At 39.8% G+C, this 13660-nt stretch overlaps 1 non-coding gene across 1 annotated transcript; it reads left to right on the top strand.

Annotated features, from left to right (window-relative positions):
- Positions 1–251: 251 nt before the first annotated feature.
- Positions 252–357, top strand: LOC122035530. Its single transcript, XR_006127079.1, has one exon. It is a non-coding gene; the product is annotated as a small nucleolar RNA R71 (small nucleolar RNA).
- The last annotated feature ends 13303 nt before the right edge of the window (positions 358–13660 follow it).

Genomic DNA, 13660 nt, shown 5'->3' with positions numbered 1-13660 from the left:
TGGGTGGTTGAACTGTATTTTGTTTGACAGGCTCTCTTGCATTTATGGCTTGCACTTCTTGAATTTTTGAGGGAGATTCCATCCAACTTTTGTTTGACCATTCATGGAGGTTCAATGTTACTTGATCAATTAATGTATATGCTTCATCTACACTTTTATTCATAAAAGAACCTCCAGCAGATGAATCCAACATACACTTATCTGAGAAAGAAATTCCCCTATAGAATATGTGTAGGGTCAGCCATTTCTCCAAACCATGATGAGGGCACTATCTTTGTAGACTCTTGAATCTATTCGATGCTTCAAATAATGATTCTCTATATGTCTGAGCAAAATTTGTGATGCAATTCCTCATGTAAATCGTTCTCCTTGGAGGGAAAAAATAATTCAGATATTGCTTCTCCAATTGTTCCCAACTTGTAATACTTTGAGGACAGAGAGAATATAACCAAGTCCTTGTTTTATCCTTGATACTGAAAGGAAATGCCATCAATCGAACTGCATCCGCTGAGACACCCTCACAGTTCACCATATCACAAAGCTCTAGAAATGTCTCAAGGTGCAGATAAGGACTTTTTGATACTTCTCCTCTAAATTTATGACCTTGTATCTAGAAAATTAACTCTAGGTCTAGTTAGAAATTTTCTGCTTTAATATGAGGCTGCATAATGGGAGATAAAAATCTTGCAGAAATGGGTGCAGAGAAATCTCTTAAGGACCTGCTTAACATGTTAGTGCTCATGATTTCTAAAAAAAATTATGAGAAAAGAACAAAAATGAAGAATTAAAGACAAGAAATAAAATGCTATATGAAAAGCAAGAAAGAAAATGCAAAATTTAAATTGTAAGAAAGAAAGTGGATAATGAAAACAAGAAAGAAAATGCAAAGGAAAAAGAAAAATGTCTAGGGTAACTCATATGCTAATCAACTAATGTTAATCGAAAATAGTCCCCGACAACGGCGCCAAAAACTTGTTATGAACCGCAAGTGCATGGATTCATCGTCAGTAATATATAAGATTGTCAAACCATAGGGGCTGTTGATTAAGCACTAGAGATGTCGCAAAGTAAGTTATCTAGACGATCGAGAGTTGGCTTTGGCGCTTGCAAACTAACGAAAGTTATCGAAGAGAGAAAGAGAAGGATGTGAGAATCGATCTTGGAGGGAATTGAGCTTTGGGAGATGGATTCTAGGATTTCAGTTTCATTATAATACTAGGAGATATTACATAGATTGCTTAGTTTCTACCCTCTATGTCCATGCTCTTGCAGGAAGTTAAATTGGTCAATATCCCTAAGTATCCAATAGAGATAATTCCTGTGAAATCCTGTAACGGTTAACCCCTATCACTAGGGCGCCTTGGTAGATCATAGGGATACATGTCTAGTAAATAAAAATAAGGATAAAGGTAGAGATTTGGTACGATTTCTTACTTCCTTATGGAGGAATTATCTCTCCTTTCAAGAGAATGTCTTAGACGTCCGTGAACGGGTTACCCTTGTCACTAGGGCCCCTTGGGTATATGATCTAGAGTACTCTTTCTACGAGAGTAGTAATTCCTAAGGGATTGTTTCTCCTTTTAAGGGAACGTCCTAAACGTCCGGAAAGGGTTACCCCTGTCACTAGGGCACCTTGGTCAATACGCTCTAGGGCATCCCCTTTGCGTGATTAATAATCCTCCACATCAATCAACAAAGCATGCAAGATATATAAATATGTCACACACATAATTCATCATGAACAAGACATTAACATGTCATTGAATAGAAATATGGCGAATCTACATAGTTCTACATCTTCATCATATTACAAATACTTCCTAATCCTAGAAGAGGATATCTATTCCATTGTGAGGGAAGAACAACCTCAAAACATAAAGTAAAGGATACTTACAACCCTTGATGTGAGACGAAGGGGAAGAAGGGATGCTTACCGAGGTTTCTGATGTCTTGGGGATGCCTCCTTGCTCTAGAGATGGACGGAACGTCAAGCGACGGCGGTGGATGAAGCTCTAGGGTTTCCCCCGAAGGGGAGAACCCTTTCCCAAGGAGAGGGGCGAAGTCCCGAACCAAAGATGCCCCCAAGAATAGGGTTCTTGACCCTTTATAAGCTAGGGCACGGGCGCCGCAAGGCCCATGCCACGGTCGTGCGAGATCCACACGGCCAACACTTTCCTCCCTTCGGGTTGAGTGACACGACCATGCTATATGGCATGACCGTGCCTTCTTTTGCTTTTGGCCGTGCTGCACGATCGTGTAGATCAGGGACTCGACTTCTGGGGTACGACTATGCAGGATTGCACGATCGTGCATTGCTTGGCTTCGATCGTGGGGGGGGGGGGGCATGACTGTGCAGGATTGCATGACCATGCAAAGATTCACCTCTGGTTGGACACACGACCGTGCACTGCTCCTCTTCTGTTTGGCCACACAGCCGTGTGTGGTTGCACGACCGTGTTCTTTGGCTCGTTTTGGTGCATCGACAATCGCTGTTTTTGCTTCGAAAGTTATCCTTGTCAACACAAAACCTATTGGTGCGGGAAGCATCCGACGATCGAACCTTAGTTTTGATAATGACAAAGGGATTCAAAGTTAATTTTAATTGTTATCTAATGTGTATGATTGAGTGTTTCAGGAAAGTCCTAGTTGCGGTCAGGCAAGTAGAAAACCCTAGGGGGTGGTAACCCTAGGTCATAGGGGGTGGTAACCTTATGCGGGAAGTCTTGGCGGGTTGGAGCTTCGGGCAAAAATCCTAGGGGGCGGTCACCCTAGGTTAAAATCCTGGTGTCGCGAACCGGGTAGAAGTCTGGATGGGTCGAGGACTGGACATCCAGCATGAAGACTGGAAGCTTAGGATGCTGAGCAAAAGTCCAGTCCGTCTGGAGGACCAAACTGGCAAATGGTAAATCTCCTAAGTGTAGTAGGTGAGGATGCATTCCCCTTAGAGGGAATAGTAGACGTTGGGTCGACCTAGGGTTTTCGGTTGGAAATCTGAAGTCAGATCCGGACAGTCCATTGACTGTCGATATTTCATCTAGTATACCTACTCTGTGCTAACTTTGTTTTGCAGGGTATGTGTTTGGGACTAACACATTTTGCAGGAACAAAGAAGCAACTTATACCTCGGATGAACAGTGTCCGAGGCGCCTCCATGGAGCTTGGAGACGCCTCGAGTGCAAGCCGAAGCCAGCTGTCCAGAGGAGCTGGAGGTACCTTCAACGGGACTGAAGGTGCCTTGGACCAGGGATTGAAGGCACCTTGGATGACCATGGAGGCGCCTTTAAGCTGATAAGGTGCGACGAGTTCAACAGTGATCCACGCGGCTGACTCGGAGGCTTGGAGGCGCCTTGGATGAGGTTGGAGGCGCCTCCAACACTGTATAAAAGAGGAGTTCGAGCAGCAACATATTCAATTTATTCAAAAGCTATTCTTCATCAACGTGCTGCTCAAGAAATGACCCGGCAAAGCTACGACGAGTTTCCGACAACCCGAAGCTACGAGTTTTCACTTAGTGTTGTCGGTATAATTTGTTTTTAATGCTTTCAATTATAATCTCTTCTTGTACCGAATTTGGATATTATAGTTGTTGCCCACCGAAAGCGATCAACGATTGCGGGCCTTGGAGTAGGAGTCGCCCAAGGCTCTGAACCAAGTAAATAGCTTGTGTTCGCATTGTGTGCTTTTATTTCCACTGCTTTATTACTCGTCGAGTTTTAAGAATCCAAAACACGAGAAAGCCATGAGCAGTATTCAACCCCCCCTCTAGCGCTTCTCGATCCAACAAAACCAAACAAAGAGCAGATCTCCGAACAAAAGTGTATTTATGCTGAATATATGCTAAGAGAGGTGAACATGCATAGAATATACGTGAATAAAGTAAGTGAATGTGCGTCAAAATATGTATAAATGATCATAAAATCTACGCACATCACATACAAGGATAAAGGATCACAATCACTAATAGCTCGTCAAAATTTCTGTTAATCAACGCTCTACTCCTCAAAGATCATCTACTAATATTTCCACTCAGTAACAGTGGAATTTTATAGGTGTTAACCAACTTACACCACCTTCTTCACATTATTACAGGTCGTATAACTCTAGGTATCATCAAGATCATCTAACTATATCCATTTGGTCCATGAGTCAGGTCATGTAAAGGATAAGTAGCTAACTTCATCTATTCCACATCAGTATAAGTCATATATCCGAATGTACTCTCCAAGTTATACACCCAAGTAATGGTTGTATCATATAAGTGTTAAGCAACTAGCTCTACACTTTTCCATATTAGTGGATGACATCTATCCATATGTATCTTCTAAATTATCCACCCAAGTACAGACAATCGATGGCCAAAGTCCCCATGGAATAGGATATGTCGATCCTCTATATACTAGTCAAGTCAACAATGGTATACATCCAATTCAGTACTTTCTATGTCTGAACAAGTCATATACCCAAACGTACCTTCTAGGTTATCTAACCAAGTAGAAATAACCCAAGGTCAAAATCTCTATGAAATAGAGTAAGTTGGTCCCCTACTGATCGAACGAACAAAAGTAAATTGGTACTCTACTGACCAAACCAACCAAGGTAAATCAGTACCCTACTGATTGAGCCAACATGAGTATGCAGATACTATCCACTACCCAGCTAATAATAGCAAAGTCTAGTATATGACTCTAACTCTCACCCCACTAATAGTAACATAAACTAGTAATATTGGTGATATCATAGAAGGAATCCCTTGAAACTGTAATCCTTGATCTTTAATAGGATCTGATAGACACCAACAGTGGCCGACACACATATGTCATACATGCTACATACAACTAGACAAGCACTAACAGAAGAATACCAACACATGTCATAACTATCATAGACAACTATACATATACTAACAAAAATATATGATAATAGTGATACAAACTTACCTCTTATAGCTTGGAGATGTCCTATAGCTGCCTGGTCCCAAAACTCGAAAAGTCACATCAAGAAAATGAAACATAAAATCCAAAACACAAGAAGTAAGTCTCGTAAACCTATGGCTCTGATACCAATAAATTGCCATACCCCAAAGGAGTCCCTGCTTGACAAACGGACAGTATCTCCCCTATAACTGTGACAATGTGAATTATATATACAATGCTACAAGGCTACTCACAAGCTATAATCAACATCCCACACAGCTGGAACATACACAACCACACAGTTATATACACAACCCACTCGATTGGAATAAAATGATCACAACCACATAGTTGTATAATAAACACCCCACACAGCTGTACTAAAAACATAACGAAAAATGGAAGAAAACTCATAAACCAAAATGGCACACTGCTAGTCATCTAGGTTTTACACAACAACCATCAGAAACACCAAAAGTAGACACAAGGATAAACACCAAGTCCACAACAAAATTATTACAATGCCAAGTATAGAAAAACCAAAGAAATGCAATAAAAGCATAAAGAAAAGCAAAGACCATTCTTTGATATGACGTGGGACTGATAGATAGGATACTCCAAGTGACTTCATAATCACTACCTGCTACTTGAGGAAAAAGATAACACAGAAGTGCGGTGGTGAGTGCGGGTCACTCAGTGGGTAATAAACAAGATAGTGCATGGTCTATATGAAACATAGAGATCAAAGTATACAATCTCATCAGGGAAATAAGAACATGATCATAAACTAACATAATAAATGTACATACCCAATCTGGATCCAACACATAATATCATGATCATAATATCATAGTAAATGAACCTACCCACTCTGGTACTAACATATAATGTCAAGATTGTAAATGACATAATAAATGCACATATTCGAACCGGTCGAATACACATGGTGAATAAACAGTAAACCCACCAGTGATCATCAACAAACCTGCTTGTAACACCTGAGAAATATAATCGACAGCATGTACATGTGTAATAAATGACATGTATAAAGCATGACAACCATATGCAACAATCATAGTTCATACAAGTGCAACATATCACAATCATATGTAGTATCTGTTGGATCGAAAAGAATTTTAGATATTGCCACAATAGCATGATATTGTCCACTTTGGGCCTACACCCTCATGGCTTTGCTCTTGGGCTCTCCCCAAAAGGCTTCATGCCAATGGAGATATCTTTTTCTTATAAACCCATGATCTTTTCCATGTGTTTTCAATATGGGACTATGTTTGCAACCTTGCAACCCCAACAATCCCCCCCTCAAACAAAGGACCATGGGCTTCCCACGTCCGATCCTCGACCCACCAGGTCTTCCTGCCCCTCGGTCTACTCGACCTACTAGGACTTCCTGCCCCTCGGTCTACTCGACCTACTAGGACTTCCTTGCCTAGCCACAACTAGGACTTCCTGCCCCTCGGTCCACCCGACCTACTAGGACTTCCTGCCTGATGTCTGGTCCTCTTGATCCGAACATAGGAGCCTCCACTTTCTTTGTTCGAGGTCAATATTGTACTCACATGGTTCAATCAGACCATAACTCTTGTGCACAGTCGGCGGTTAAACCTTCTAGCAGTCCGGGCTCTGATACCAATTGTTGGATCGAAAAGAATTTTAGATATCGCCACAATAACATGATATTGTCCACTTTGGGCCTACACCCTCATGGCTTTGCTCTTGGGCTCTCCCCAAAAGGCCTCATGCCAATGGAGATATCTTTTTCTTATAAACCCATGATCTTTTCCATGTGTTTTCAATATGGGACTATGTTTGCAACCTTGCAACCCCAACAGTATCTACTAGACATGTATGCAAATATATCTCTACACGATGCACCACGCATCATATGCAAATGCACATGCATGCCACATGGTGTCACTCCCGCCCGTCCCTCCACTTGCCACGACCCACGTGGCTGAGTGGTCAGGATAATGACAACTGTACAACCCTCCAGCAAATACTACTCTCGAGTGGCCGAGGAAACATTGCGCTAAGTAGTTATCTAACTACATAGCGATGACATCCCTGACTGCTCACAACACCGAATATCACAATACCTAGTGATCGGGTGGCACGACCGGACAAGCGGCAACTGCTCCAGCTACCACTATCTATGAGTGGCCAAGTGTGCAGCACCAAAAATGACTGACAACCCACTCAACCATAAGGGAGACATTTGATTGTCAACATGCAGTGCAAATGATGAGCATGATGTAATAATCATGATACAAACACGATCATCATCAATATAATACCTAAATCCACCATAAATACCTCTAGTACAATGATCCATCTAATGCAACACTAGACTGATACACACCACATATGTACGCACCCTACAACATAGGTTTAATCAACATGATACCTCCAATATCACACCAGACACAAAATCACCTACATAGTTATTATCGACATAATATCTCCAATAGTTAGACACATGTAAATGCAACATAAATACAATCAATATGGTTTCTCCAATAGTAAACATCAGACATGTGTACACACAGAACATGTAAATAGATGGTCAATAAGGTGACTCCTATAATTCATACCCAACATGTGTAACTCAACATCAAATGCATAATTAGCATGTTAACTCAGTCAACAAGATATCCCCTATCATACATACTCTACATGTATATGAAATAAATAGATAATCTCAAGGTCAAGCACAAGTATCAAGTAGGATAACAATACGAATAGATTTAAAGTAAAGCAACCTAATTGTTATGTTTCCACAAGTGCACGAATACATCATCAGTAACAAAAGATATCGAACCACATGGATTAGTTATAAGCACTAGCGATCGCTCACGTAGAATTAGCTAAACTATCGATTGTTGAAAATTTACTATCTAGAAATAAAGAAGAAACTTAAAAGAAGGAAAAGAGAACTAGAGTAAGTGTTGAATATATCGGTTTGTGGAATATTCTAGGAGATAGGTTTCATTGTGGTGTTTACTAATGTATCATGGTCTACCAATTTCCTACCTTCAATTAGCATGCACTTGTAGGAACTTAGATTTATTATCCTTAAGTATTTAATAGAGATGATTCCTGTGAACTTCGAAAATGATTAACCTTTGTCACTAGGGCACCTCGGTCATAGATCACAAGAATATATGTTAGTAAATAACAGTAAAGATAAAAATAGAAATTAAGTGCAGTTTCCTCCTTCCTTATGGAGGAATTGCTTCTCCTTTTAATGGAATGTCCTAGACGTTCGTAAAAGGGTTACCTCTGTCGCTAGGGCCCCTCGAGTATATGATCTAAGGCACTTCTTTTACGAGATCAGTAATTTTTACACAAGCATTTGATCTAACATGGAAAAACATCTCATTCACATTAGAATGAATAGACACAAAGAAAGTTAATATCATGTAGATAGATAAAAGGCGTAACCATGAGTGTTTACATCATAACACAACCAAAACTACTCCCTTGTCGTAGAACAATGAATCTACTCCATGGAGGAAAGAAAAGAATCCAAAGACATCTAGAAATAAAGCGATCAAAACCCAACGAAGAGAAGGAAGGAGAAGAAGGCTTATCCAATGACGTCGAGTAATCCTTGGGTCCAATACTTCGCTTCTGGAGTTGATGGAATCTGTCTCGTATCATCAAACGACAGTTGAGGACTGCATGGAAAGCCACCAGGATAATTCTCTCAAGGATGGCGGCTTCCTCCTCCCAAAAAAGGTTTAAAGCCCCTTTTATAGGCTAGGGCACGGGCCTGGCATGGTCTATGCCACGACCGTGTGAGATTCACACGACCAGCGTGACCTTGGCTTCAGGTCAAGTGACACGGTTGTGTGAGATTCACACGGCCGTGTTCTTCTTTAGCTCTGGATATATTGCACGGTCGTGTGGGATCACACGACCATGTGCTTCTTCTGCTCTGGATGGGCGGCATGGTCGTGTGGGATTGCACGGCCGTGTGCTGCTGCTCCTCTGGACTGACCACATGGCCGTGTAGGATCACATAACCAGTGCTAATATCTTTTGCTTGCTCTCCGATTCATCGATGATCACCTTTTTTGCTCCAAAAGTGATTCCTGACAACATAAATACACACAAAGAGAAGATCTTCGACATAGAAGAGTAATTATGTTATAAATATGATTAGGAGGGAAAGAATGCATAAATCAATCATGAATAAAGTACATGATTATGCGTCAAAACATGCATAAAAGAGTATAAGATGTACGCACATCACTAATCCATCAAATAAAAATAACTATGCACTAAGTTCAAAGAACTAAAGAGGCCAAGGAAGAAATATCCGCCTTAAATGTAGATCATGCCAATATAACTCCCACGTCAAAATGCTCATCTCAAATCAAAGTCTTGCAATTCCATAACGTACATATTTAGCTAATTACTTATTATTTAAATAGCTAAATTAAATCCCCAAACCTATTTAGGGTAACCCCAATTAAAATATGATCATTGATTTAATCCTAATTGATGATTAACTCCCATTAACCTCAATTCCTTAATTGAATTAGGTCCAACAAACATCAACCCTAATTCTCACCAATTCCTCTATTTGATTAGTTTGTCTAACCCAACGTTGTTACTTTACCCATCATTTAATCCTTTTGAGTCAACTACTAAACATGATGAATCAATAGATTTTTACAAGGATAATCAATTGTTACCTCCATTTCTTGTTCTCTGACGGAAATACACAACTCCTCAAGTTCAACCATCCAACTAATCTCCATTATTACCTATTAAAAAATAATAATATAGGAACAATGGTTTAAATTTTGTAAAACTGATTTCAAATTCTTAACACATCTCCTCCTCATCAACTAATTGAAACAACCTACTACAAAAATGACCACAATTTTGTATAAGTCCATTACTAAACAGATCTCACCTCAATTCCCACACGCAGTCGTTCGATGAAGAGATTGAGTGCTACTAGGAGTACAAAACCTATGGTGTCACAATGCCTTGCTCTTCTCCCCAAAACTAAACCCCGTTGGCATTCTCAGGTGCACCAAGAATTGTTTCCCTCGTTCTCGTGGCACCGTAATGATCTTAGAGGACAGATCTAACACAAATACAAGGATATAACTCACGGTGTGGGGAAGAAGGAATTTATATTATCGACGGGTGCAGAGGAGGAGTAAGCTAAAGGCAAAGATCTAGGGCACCATAATGTGCCCCTGCCCATACCTATAGAATGTCAGCTCGAGGTGATCGTCGGTGATCGAGTAGAGGGATCTTGGGTACGACGACTCCCTTACAGCCGACCACTGCAAAGTGGTCAATTTGGCCTCATACAAAAGTTGTCGAGTGGGTGTTTGGTGGCATGGCAAAATAGGGATAGCGTTGATAATGATTGGTGGCTGCTGCCGCTCGCGACCGCATAGCTCGGGCAATGACCAATGCTGGGGCAGATCATCCCTAGTGATGAAGAGGTGTGGGAGGTGGTGGTCGATCGGCAAAGAAGAAGAAGAAGAAGAAGAAGAAGATAGGGATGAAGAGAGCAGCGGATCGATCGGTGGCAGTGGCTGAGAAAGGAATCAAGAGTATAGGAATAAGGCTCGGGTGAAATAAGAGGAGTTTAATCAAACTTAGGATTTAATAACCAAATCTTAACCTTAGTCTTAAAAAACTCCCACTTTATTGATATTCCAAATAGACTTTCTCGTACCCCAATAGATCCATTCTCTTAAAGTGTGTCATATGACCTCTGTTTTAATCCTAAAAAATTTCTAAAAATTCTCGAAAAATCTCAAAAGGTTATTTCTCTAATAAAATATTTTATTTAATTTGTCATATCTTACACCAGCTGCCCAAGAGCCCCTGCCATCTCGACGCCTCCCAACTGGCCCAACAGATTGCTTTCCCATTCCTCCCAATGCCACACGCGCACGTCACAAGTCTAACTCGTGTCGTCGCCACCAAGCCACCTGCCAGCTTTGTTCTTCCCTTCGCCATGCACGAACCCTTCTCCAGTGCCATCATCATTGTTGATTCCCTACAACCTCGTCAAAATTTCTACTCGAGGAGGAGTCACTGACTGAGGAAGAACCGTGAGTCAATCAGTTAACAAAAGGTTATATTAATTAAAGCTTTGATTTAGTTGATTAATCAACTAAAGCATACTTGGTAATTAATTAAGGATTTGTTAATTTATTTTAAGTTAATTAATTAGTTAAGACATTGATCAACAACAAGATTTTTGATAAATTGAGTAAATAAGATTTATTAATTGAGATATGATTTTAATGGTTAATAATGGAATAATGGTGCACTCACTTAGGAGTTTATGGAATACTAATCTGATTTGGGATTAATTAAGAAGTCAATTAATTAATTAATAGATAGATGAATTAATTAGTTAATTTATAGGTGGATTAATGGATTAACATATGAATTAATCAACAATTGATAAACTGATTTGACTTTGTGACTAGGATTACTTTAGTACTTATGTCTTCCTATCTTGTACTTGTAGGATCCGAGCTTGAGGCGGACTTTTGACTTGAGGATGGATAAGATATTCTACAATTGAGGTGGGTAGATTTTGCTTATGTTCTTGATAGCTTTAATTATAGTGCATGATTATTTATTGTCATGTTTTGATGAGGTCACAGTTACTCATTTATCTTAAGTCTACCCTATACCACTCCTGAGTTTGATACATTATTGTTTGTCCTTATATGTTGACCTATTGTTGATAACTATGAAATTATGTTTGATATTCATGATTGTATTCATAGATATGCATGATATTACCATACCAAAGTGTAGGACATTGGATATTCTGCTAGACCCCTTGGTAGCTGATTTGAGTTAGTATTTATTGTTAGGGTGTTCATACCATAGTATAGGATATTGAGCATCTTGTTAAATCTTTATTTGTTATCTCATACTGTAGTGTAGGATATTGAGTATTCTAATAGACCCTTATTGTTATTTAGGTCTATAGCTTATGTTCGCGAATTTATAGTATAGTATGGTTATATACTTAGGCTTGTGCCTATAGGTCACTGGCATTACATATAGTATAGTTGTATACTGATGTGTGAGCATATATGTTAGTGAGATTATACTGACCTATACTTAATGGAGATCACTCCCTAGCAGAGGAGTAGCATATTCCACTAGGCTTTTCCCTTCGGATCAACCCCTAGGATTACTTGATCTTGACCCCATTGTTTATTATATGTGTGATGATACCATGGAATTAGTTGTGATATTAATACTAGATGACTAGTAATTTGGGGACCTAATTATCTATTTTCTACCTATATATTAGTAGGATTAGATTGTAGTATAGGATACCGAGTATCCTAGTAGACCTTTACATGTTATATAGGCTCATGCCTATACATTGGTAAGGTTATATCATAAAGTAGTATTTCGAATATCCTACTGGACCCTTGGTTAGTTTAGCCTGTTGACCATTGTCTCTCATCCATGGTTGGGAGAGTCGTCAATGATCGTTAATTTTTCCTGTCGACCATTGTCTTCCATTCGTGGTTGAGAGAGTCGTCATGTAACCATTAATATTCCCCGTCTCCCATTCATGGTTGAGAAAATCATTAGTGACCATTGGTATATATCCTGCCTACCCACAGGACCATCTGTGGTAGAGCGTTCCTCCATAGACAGTAACTAGTTACATACCCTGACTGCTTACGGGACCATTCGTGGTAGAGCATTCTTCCATAGTCAGTGATAGGGGAGCCCGATAGCTATCTCATCCTGTTCACCTAAGGGACCATCCGTGGTAGAACGTTCTCCCACGAACAATGACTAGTTATTTACCCTGACATCCCATAGAGCATCCGTGGTAGAGCATTTCTCTTGCAGTCAGTATTTGTTATGTGCTTGCTATATGTCGGTCATGGATTTGTTCGTGCAGGTGTAAATGTACTGTATATACTCCCAAATTGTTGGTTATACATGGTTGAGCAGGTTAGTGAAGTGTTATGTTCTTGATTAACTTTTTGTTAGCTGGTGATTATGTTGGGACACGTAAGTTGGTAAGTAAGTATATTATGTGAGACATTATCCTTTGATCTCCTATTAGTATATTATTCATGCATTATTTTCTTATACCCACTGAGCATTTTATACTCGCTACTCATTTTTCTTTGATTCTCCAGATTAGTAGATAGAGGATGTGTGTCGCTCAGAGGCCCTGGCTGCCAGTCCCGCTCGATTTGGATTTATGTTAAATTATTTCATTTTATTGTTTTCGTTACTTATGGTTACCATTTCTCTCTATTCTGGATTTTTTAGTATGTTCACATGTACATGCATACATACACGTATTATCATTTTTAGCTTATTGTGTTGCCTTTAAGTGATTTAATATCGATTATTTTATATATTATCACTAGGAGGTACCGTCCAATTTAGCTAGGGGTGGCAATTCGGTTCGGGTTCGGGTTGACGGGTTCGGGTTGGCAGGTTGGCGGGTTGGCAAATGACAACCTGAACCCGACCTGATTATTAATTCGGGTCAAAATATTCAACCTAAACCTGATCTGTTTATTTGCACTTGACCCGAACCCGACCCGAACCCGACCCGTTTGACCCGTTTAACCCGTTTGACCTATTTAACCTGTTTGACCCGTTTGACCCGAATATGACCTGAATTCATTAAATAAATTTTGTATATTAAATTAAAAAATAAAAATAACATTTATCTACACAAA

The sequence above is a fragment of the Zingiber officinale genome, chromosome 11B, assembly GCF_018446385.1.
Source record: "Zingiber officinale cultivar Zhangliang chromosome 11B, Zo_v1.1, whole genome shotgun sequence".
Taxonomy (NCBI): domain Eukaryota; kingdom Viridiplantae; phylum Streptophyta; class Magnoliopsida; order Zingiberales; family Zingiberaceae; genus Zingiber; species Zingiber officinale.
Note: the sequence above shows the minus strand (reverse complement) of the source record. Positions and strands in the feature narration are given on the sequence as shown.